Here is an 8869-nt window from a genome sequence, read left to right on the forward strand (position 1 = left end):
CTAGTGAAAATTCTTAGAAAAACTGCTAAAAAAAAAAAAAAAAAGCCAACTCCAGAAGCCCACCACCACCATCCTCATTTCCCAGCCCAAGTCCCTGGAGGTGGAGGCTACCTGACCACACTCAGGAGAGACACCCCTGCTGGCCAGGGACTGCTCCTGACCACAGCTTGTTAATGCTGAATAAACCTTCAGACAGAAAGGTCACAGAATAGGGCTTTGGTCAGGAAATAGCCATAGCCAGATACGAAACTAGGGTTATCCTGACTCCCTGCAGATAGCAGTCAAGTTCAAATCTCACCAATTAACTTGTCAGTGCGACTGTCCATCAGGTGTGACTCTGAGAAGCTGAGAAGGCATGTGTCACTTCCAGGGTGACTGGGGCTAGCCTCCACAGCTACTCGGCAGGAGGGCACAGTCATCTTCTGCCCCAGCAAGCACTGAGGGTTCCTTGTTTCCATCCAAAACTTGCATCTTGTGAACAGACTGCTTGTTAACACAGTACCACAAATTGTTCGCCTTAAACTGTGATCTCTCATGGTCTGATTTATTCATGTTTTTATAACCATTTTAACATCCAGTGTCATTTCCACAGAAAACATTTCAATGTCACAATAAAAGTCAACGGGAAATCGATTCCAACAGGCAGCAATGTAAAACTCAAGCTGTCTGTGCCCTCTCCGGCGAGGCACCCCAGCAGCAAGTGAAGGTGGAGCCACAGATCCCTGGGACCCCCCCCTTCTGTGTTCCAGGAACACCACACACGCTTCCCACGGAAGACACTCTGAGGTTTCCCGTGTGCTCCCTTCAGATCCACAGACTCTAATGGTAAACCATAAAACATTCTCTCATTGGCAGAATAATTTATTTTTAACCCCCTGTACAAGGTCTAGCCTGCATAAAGCCTACCCCGGGACACGTGCACCGGAGGAGACTTTTCGTTTTCCAGGAGGAAAGAAGTCAAGGAAACACACTCTTGACTTCTCCTAGTTTTAGACCCCCAGCTGCAGCAGTGTTCTCGTTTCAAGATCTGTGTGGCCTGTTCCTTCAGTGCTGTTCTCTCACGTCCCTCATCACTCACATGCCTGGACCAGGGATGCTTAACGTACGACAAGGACAGAGCAGCCATAACCCAGCACTCAGGTGTGGGCCACAGGCAAGTAAAGGGAGCTCTCTGGGCTCTTTTTCTTCTTCTATTCAATTAAGAAGGGAGGATATCCCATTACCTGCTATTAGAGAATTCATGAAAATTCCTTTGTAAACTCTAACTTACCATTCAGAGAATAGTTGAGAAATAACTGGAAGGAACGTCACATATCCGAGTTCTATAACCTGTCATGGGGAAAAGGGCTTGGGGGACAGATTTGTTTTTCTATTTTTAATTTGTTTCTCCAACTTTCTAGGGAACCACACAGCTAGGACATGTTAGCTGAGGCAGAAAAGAACAATGCTTACCTTAACTTTGAACATTGCCTCAACTATGAGAAAGCAAGTATTTCACTGCCCCATGAGCAGTGAAAACTAGAATTTTATGAAGCTTTGTTCCATAAAAGTGTGTTGTGGAAGCCCTAAGAAGTGAAGAGAAGACGCCCGGGCAAAAAGGAGGTAGCTATTAAATACGGGGTCCTCTCACCTCCGCAGTTACTTTCTCATTCCTCAGGTCTAACTGGAACTTGGGAAGCCCCAATCCCAAACTAACTCTGGCCCCTGTTTGGGAACAACTGAGCGGAGTCATGAGGCCACATCTCTGTCCCAGCCCAGCTCAGAACTGCTAGGCTGACCCCGGGGGCTTCCAGAGGTGCAAGGCCCTCCAGGGCATCCAGGTTCCCGGCTCTCCTACAACCCTCCCTACGTCTCCGAGTGGGATTCTCTTCCAAACTGTACTAAGGTGCTGGGTATTTTTCTAAAAAATATAATAAAACAAAATGAAATTCATGGTACAGTAAGAAGGAAAGGCTCTGGGTCAGGAAGATGTGAGCTCCTAGCCTGATCTACCCAGACGAACCCTGGACTTTCACCAAGTTGCTTAATGTCTCAGAGCCTCACGTTTCTGGTTCAAGGCAGGCACTCAGTGAAGGGGTTCTTACCCTGTCACCATCGCGGCGTGTCAGAGAACACAGCTCACAAGCAGCAGACCTTGGTGAGAAAGCTGCTGTACACGTTCAACTCTGTGGCCCCAGGTGACTCCCTTTAGCTCTCCTGACACTTTGTGTCTCCATCTATCAACTGGGGACAATGACATCTGCATTTGAGAACAGAGAGGACATACAAGAGGTGGCAAGCCCTGTGCCAGGTGGCTACCAAGCTCCCCTCGGTCACCGCTGCTGCCACCAACTGCACTGCCAGGAGACTGTGGAATCGACGCAGCAATGTATTTTTTCTTAGCAGCTGCCAATACTTATTGGGCAAATATTTAAGTAATTATCACAGATGTATCTACTGTAAAAACAAGAGCCATCAAAGGCTGAGGTCATCTCTCAACAATCAGTACCCTATAAGGAAAAAGCCTTGGTGTGTGGCAGTAAGGAACATCACCTCTATTCTGGTGGCCACCTCTATTCTGGCAGAAACTCGGTATTACTTCGAGTCCTCCAGACCCACACCGACAGTAGCAGCTGCAGCCCCAGAAACTTCATGACTGAGCCAAAGCATGTGAAATGCCTTTCTAAACCAGTGATTTTCAACCAGGGTGCTGTAAGAGGATTTTAGGCATGCCTCAAAAATTTTTGAAGACCATTAAACTATTTTCAAAAGAAATTTAAGACATAGTAAGTATATTCTTTTTTTTACCTTTTTGATCAACATAGTGTAAGTGTACCGTGGAAGTTTATTAAGTTCAAGTGTGCCATGAGATAAAAAAAAGTTGACAAATACCTAAACTGTCTTTGTGGGGGCAAAGTCAGCTACCCACAGTGTCCAAAATGAGAAAAAGCTGGGATATGATACAATAATGAGCAAACTGAAGGCGATTTTTTAAAGTATGTAATACTCTGGGAATTTTTTTTATTAAATCAATTGAGACTAACATGAAGATAAACAGCAAAACTTTACTACAAGAAATATTACTGGCTAGCATTTCTATGAACCCATGGAAGTGACAAGCTTAATTTCTCAAGTTCTCCTGCTCACTGCTCAATTAAACACAGTCGCTGTGCGTCTGTATCGGGATGGGAATGGAAATCACCACACCAGTATCCTTCTACCCGTTAGGACACTTCTCTCCCAGAAAAGCCTCCAACAGTGCTTCCTAAGATAAAAACCCTTCAACACAGCGTACAAAACCCCTCACACGCTCCGTCCTCGTAAGTAACAGCCGGCCTCTAACAACAGTGAATCACAGTCACTTCTCAAGCGCACAGGGGAGGATTTAAGCACATGATCTTATGAGTTTGTAAAAATAACAACTCTGGTGTGAAAGGAAGGGGGTTGCCACCACAATTTTCCCACAGTGTCCTGTCTCCGAGGAGCCACGGGTGGAGCGAAGAGGTTCTCAAGACTTTGCTCCTATCTTCAGTGGGGAGACAAGAATATAGGGCAGAAAAATGTACCACTGAGAAACAGGGTCTCAGAGACCTCAGGTGCCCCCACCCTCCTCATACTGCTCTTTCAGCCCAGCCCGGGTGCCCCTCAAGGTAGCACAATAGAAACCTTGAGGGCCCAACAGCTGGGAAGGTCACCCGGGCAGGCTTCCCGCCACCATCCTGCCAGACTAGCACTGCTTTCGTTTCTTCCCAGCATGCCAAATGATAAGGCTGACTACGCTGTCACTTTTCCAGATGTCACGTCAAAGACCACTAACCAAACGCATATGCTTGGTGTTGTTTAAGTGACCCGGTATCTCAGGGTTATCCAGCTAGTCCACTCACCTGCCCTGTGCCGAGATCTACTATACCTGTGTAAACAAATCCCCCCATTCTTAAACTGATTCCAAACATAACATGCCGTGGCTTTTCCAGGTGTTAGTTCTTCCTTGCGTTGGGTACCAGAGACGAACTGTAAGAACCTCTACTTCAGTGGTTATCACAGTCCCAAGCTGCCAGGGTCTATCTAGCCCCATTCTACAGACATGAGAAAGGGAACCCGGAACTATGTCTTATCTTGGTTTTTTTTGTTTGTTTGTTTTTAATTACTAAAATAGTCACTGCAGAAAAAAAAAAAAAAACAGCCTAGAATACAGTTGGCACTCACAATAGATATTTATTTATTACATGAATTGCTACATCTCATGATTTTCCAAATGAACATTTTTCTAAACACAAAAGTAAATGTTAACAGGTAAGCCAGGGTTTTGTGTGGATCTCATGAACCTATGAAATAAAGTAATCCTCTAGAATGAAATGGGTATGGATATGTTTGTTAGCATGTTCTCACATGCTACATGTGGTTCATACACTGTCCGAGCTGTGTAAGGCACGTTTGCTGGGTACATGAGCAAGCACGTACACACAGCTCCTGCCTCCCAGCCCCCCACCCCACCTCACTACCTTCTGAACGAAACCAGTAACAACATCAGGGCTGTTAAAGTCACTGATGATCAAGAACCTTCTAAAGAAGTAGTGTCAGATTCTAATACTAATGAATTATTAATAAATTCTGATAATCAGATCTGAGAATCTGTAATTTCTGGCTTATATTCCATTCCCTTGAAACCTGACAAACGGATTGATATGTGACTACATTTGCAAATGACTCAGTCTAAAAAGGTTCCACTTCAATGACTTTTTTTTAAAAGGAGTTATCCTGGGCTTGAGAAGTGTTCTTATGTAACAAAAATCTCCTAGGACAGGAATGGAAACACGCCAATGGTGCTTGTCTTGCACAAGTCTAGAACAGAGAAATGGGAATGCCCCATGAATGCGGGAGGGGATTTAGAACCACCAGGGCCCAAAACACCCAGAGGCAGGCAGGGCCAGGACCTTACGGTGTAGGGGAGGGAGAAAGGTGGAGGGTATGGAACCAGGCTGCCAAATATGAACGCCAAGCTCTTCATTCCACACGAGGACCCACCTCCTGAAATCATAATGAACATCTCTCTCTTTAGATAGAACCATGTGTTATTTTCTCCAAAAGAATCATAAAGGATAACAAGGCAAAAACACCAAGACACTTAATCCCATCCTTATGAAATACTACATATTAATTTGATATTGTTATAAATGTCATACTTCAAAAGGAAGAATAACTAAAATTAAAAATGTTTCAAAAGGCCAGGTTTGGTGGCTTATCCATATAATCCTAGCACTCTGGGAGGCAAAAGCGGGTAGATCACTTGAGCTCAGGAGTTTGAGACCAGTCTAAGAAAGAGTGAGACCCCATCTCTACTAAAAAATAGAAAAACTAGAGTGGTGCCTGTGGCTCAAAGGAGTGGGGCAATGGCCCCACATATCGGGGGCAGGTTCAAGCGTGGCCCCAGTCAAAAACTGCAAAAAGAAAAAAAAGAAAGAAAAAAATAGAAAAACTAGCTGGGCATGGTGGCAGACATCTATATTCTTGCTACTTGGGAGGCTGAGGCACGAGGATCACTTGACCCCAATAGTTTGAGGTTGCTGTGAGCTACAATGGCACCATAGCACTCTACCCAGGTTGACGGAGTGAGACTCCAACTCAAAAAAAGAAAAGTCCCAAAGATTTTTTTTTTTAAATGGGCAAGGAGAAAGAGCATATTCATGAAGTTTTTTTGGTAGAAATAGTAGACCAAGTAAAAGGAAATTTTAATTTATATTAAAGTAGTAAATTTACAGAAACCATCATACCAAGAGATTTCACAGTCCACCATTACAGATTTAAGAATACTTTAAAACAGTCTGTAAATAGTAGAAGCAAATTTATGGTTTTTAAAGAGAGTTAGCATACTGGGTGTTATTCCTGCAGGTCCTTCTGAGACAATGCTCTGGAGGTGAAGCTATACCTTGTTATAAAGCACTTTCCACTGCCAGGTGAGACAGAACACCAAAATTAAGTGGATCATTGACAGTAAATCGTATCTTCAATTAAATGGCCCGAGGCCAGGTGTGGTAGCTCCTGCCTATAATCCTAGCACTCTGGGGGGCTAAGGTGGGTGGACTGCCTGAGCTCAGGGGTTCAGATCAACCTGGGAGCTGAGCAAGAGTAAATCCCCCATCTCTACTAAAAATTAAAAAAATAAAATAAAATAAAACTACCCAGACATAGGGGAGGGGGAGGGTGGGTGAAGAGAATGATATTGTGGGGATCATGCCTATAGTTTATTCTATTTGGGTACAGGTGAATTTGTCTAAAGGTTGAATATAAATGTCTTAGCATAACAATTATGAGAAAGACATGATGGCTATGTTGGCCACCTGGATGAGAGTTTTCCAAACTGCATATAGAAGTAACACACTGTATCCTATTAGAGAATTAATGCACACAATGATGATCTAATAAAAAAAAAAAAGAAAAAGAAAAATGATGCCAGTAGATTTGCTCAATGCAGAGTTGCCACAAATCTTCAACTTGTAAAAAATGCATTATCTGTGAAGTACAATAAAGCAAAGCATGAGGCATGTCTGTGTATGTGCCTAGATATGTTATTCTTAAAAAAAAAAAACAAAAACAAAAACAAAAACTACCCAGACATTGTGGCAAGTGCCTGTAGTCCCAGCTACTTGGGAAGTGGAGGCTAGAGAATCACTTAAGCCCAAGAGTTTGAGGATGCTGTGAGCTGTGACGCCATTGCACTCTACCAAGGGCGACATTGAGAGTCTGTCCCCCCCACAAAAAATCAAATGGCCCAAACTATTTGTTAAGGCTAAGACATATTTCTGTTACACAGTGACATACTTTTGTCCACTATCTGTTCTTATAGTACTTCTAGATCCCAGAAGCCACATGCTGCATTAGTTACAATTGTTAGGCAAGCAGGTAGTACATGGGAGCATATTTTTTATACAAACACCTAAAACCTTTCTGAGAATCCTGTATCTATTTGCAACTGTTGTAATGTAGACTTATCTTCTTAGCATCAAGGCTGGAATCAAACCTTTGCTAGACTGAAAGCACCCCCAAAGCAATTCTTAGTTATCTTTGTACTCCCTGCCCTGTACAGCTGGTCAGAGGGCTGACCCAGCACATATTCAAGAACTGTGCACCGGGCAGGATTTGCTGAGCGTCACACCATCTCATAGGTTTATCCCTGCCCACCACTCTGCCTACCTCCTGCCAAAACCATCACTTGCTATAAAGCAGGAACATGGATAATTTAATTTTGAATCGGGGCCCCTGAAAGCTTAAATTTCATGGGGTTCAATAACTCAGGGCTACATTTTTTGCCACTGCCATTTTACTCTTCCAAAACCTACTGTCCAAATGAGGCACGTGAGGCAAACCCGGCAACTCCTTCTTCTGATTTCGAGCAGAACCCTGCAGACTTACCTTTGGCACACAGGTATGAGAGGTGACTGGCAAAACGCAGAACTCTTCAAAAAGATGAATTTTTCAGCTGATCACACCTCTGAAGTTACAAAGCTGCAGGAACTCTCCAAATTCTCAAATCCAGCTCAGATCTCAGCAGAGAATTATAATCTGGGACATCACTCGTACAAGAGGAACACATGAAATCTAAAAAAAACACAAAAAGAAGCATCGATCTAGGTATGCTGGCTTGCTTGACTTTAGCAACCACTCTAAAAAATCACTGGTGATTTGCCTGGAACCAACATTTTTTTAAATTTCAGATTAATTATGAAGGTACAGATGTTTAAGTTACGTTGTTTTCATTTCTAAGGTAAAGTTCAAGTTGTAGTTGAAACCCTCACACTGCGCACATTCGGTGAGGGCCCACCAATCGCCAATCACCATCCTCTCCCCTCTCCCTCTTTTCCTCTTCTCCCCTCATTACTTGTGTTTTTCTTTCATGTGGCCAAGTAGTTGTTTATATATTGGTTTCATATTAGTACTGAGTACACTGGATATATTTTTTCCACTTTTGAAATACTTTCCTAAGAAGAATGTGTTTCAACTCCAGGTAAACACAAAAGATATAGTCTCTATCTTTTTTATGGCTGAATATACTCCATGGTATACATGTACCACAGTTTGTTAATCTATTCATAGGCTGATGGGCACTTAGATTGCTAAAAACATGGAACGATTCACGAAGTTGCATGTCATCCTTGCACAAAGGCCGTGCAAATCTTCTCTGTACTTTCCAATCTTAGCGTATTTCTAATGAAGTGAGCACTGAACCCAACATTTTCAATACACCCTAGAAAAAAAGATACTTTGTGTCTGAAGACCTCCACCTACCTTGCCCACCTACCATTCCCTGGCAAGCACTACAGGGGAGCTGGTGAGCACCCACACACTTTGGGGACAGCTGGCATTAATTCAGGGAACTGAGCTTTTGAGTCCCTTCTAGTCCTCCTCCTCCCAGCAACAACCCACACCTTTTGAAGGTGGGAAGATAGACAGGGAGGTTGCCAGAGGGAAGGACAAGAGTTGTCAGCTTAATTAGGAAGAACTGCAGAGAGCACCGCTGTTTAGAGACCCATGCCTCTCTTGGAGGTCTCCGGCACTGGCCATCTACTCAGAGAGGCCACCATACTGGACCCATCACCTGAGGCCAAAAACATCCCCGAGTCCCTACCTAGGAAATCAGAGATTAACACTCCTAAACCAGAGAAGTTGTGGAGAGCTTGCTGCTGCAAATATTTTCAGTCTCCAACTAACCTTTCTGAGGGGACCCTGAAGCACTCTGTGGACTCTGAGTTCAATGACATTTTTAATCACATTTCAAACCCAGTGGGGATCTGTCTTGACAGTTCACTCAGAGAAGATCTATTAATTCATCCCTCGCATGATTATGATCCAAAATGTTAAATACCCCTTAGAAAAAAATCGAATTCTATTTTAG

General features: G+C 43.5%; 1 protein-coding gene and 1 non-coding gene across 2 annotated transcripts in view; both read right to left on the bottom strand.

The window, feature by feature from the left end:
- Positions 1-7583, bottom strand: part of NCK2 (NCK adaptor protein 2) — a 77003-nt gene extending 69420 nt beyond the window's left edge. The window contains exon 1 of the mRNA XM_003794313.3: positions 7390-7583. The gene's annotated coding sequence lies outside the window, so the exon portion shown is untranslated. The remainder of the gene's footprint in view (positions 1-7389) is intronic.
- A 509-nt stretch (positions 7584-8092) lies between these two features.
- On the bottom strand, positions 8093-8201 carry LOC111726774. Its single transcript, XR_002774474.1, has one exon. It is a non-coding gene; the product is annotated as a U6 spliceosomal RNA (small nuclear RNA).
- Between the last annotated feature and the right edge of the window lie 668 nt (positions 8202-8869).

The sequence above is a fragment of the Otolemur garnettii genome, unplaced genomic scaffold, assembly GCF_000181295.1.
Source record: "Otolemur garnettii isolate 467f Iridium unplaced genomic scaffold, OtoGar3 scaffold00079, whole genome shotgun sequence".
Classification (NCBI taxonomy): Eukaryota; Metazoa; Chordata; class Mammalia; order Primates; family Galagidae; genus Otolemur; species Otolemur garnettii.